Source organism: Labrus mixtus, chromosome 2, assembly GCF_963584025.1.
Source record: "Labrus mixtus chromosome 2, fLabMix1.1, whole genome shotgun sequence".
Classification (NCBI taxonomy): domain Eukaryota; kingdom Metazoa; phylum Chordata; class Actinopteri; order Labriformes; family Labridae; genus Labrus; species Labrus mixtus.
In genome coordinates, this window is record NC_083613.1 from 33,435,040 (window position 1) to 33,435,572 (window position 533).

The 533-nt window shown below is 39.8% G+C and overlaps 1 protein-coding gene across 4 annotated transcripts in view; it reads right to left on the reverse strand.

Moving 5' to 3' along the window:
• LOC132993024 (B-cell receptor CD22-like) overlaps positions 1-292 on the reverse strand; it is a 13,165-nt gene extending 12,873 nt beyond the window's left edge. For all 4 annotated transcript variants that reach the window (XM_061062670.1, XM_061062663.1, XM_061062677.1 and 1 more), the window contains exon 1: positions 1-292. This exon is cut by the window's left edge and continues 22 nt beyond it. The gene's annotated coding sequence lies outside the window, so the exon portion shown is untranslated.
• Positions 293-533: the final 241 nt, after the last annotated feature.

A 533-nucleotide genomic window follows, 5' to 3' on the forward strand; every position in this document is an offset into this window, starting at 1 on the left:
TACAGCAAATGTTCCTCTGTGGTCATCAGGCGGCAGAAGTCAAGCTGTTAAAGTTTGTCTTACTTCCTCTTCACGTTATTAATATGCATGAAGTTACAGACTGGCGTCCAGTACTGACGTTATTTTAAAAAAGAATCTATGGTACTAACGAGGTTGGCTTACTAAGGATAAGAATATCAAGAATCTTTAATGTAACTCCATGTAAGGACACGATCAGACAGCAGTTCAGATAAAATGTGTGAGAATGCAGCCAATGAAACGTGATAATCAGCCGCTGCAGCAGAGGAGAAGTTACTTGGTTTAACTATGGGTGCAAACAGGCGGAGTTTGAGAGAAGAACCACAACTCAGACCTAAAACAAAAAGATGAATTTCGAACGTGCAAGTACACTGGCAGGGTGTCAGAATAAGGCAGTGGTTAAGTTGCCCCAATCTAGTCTAGCAGAAATTGAAAATGTTCCTTTATGACTTTAGAGTCTGTAACCTGATGCACACTGCCTCAAAAAGATTGTTTTTCAAATACTTGATAAGAGT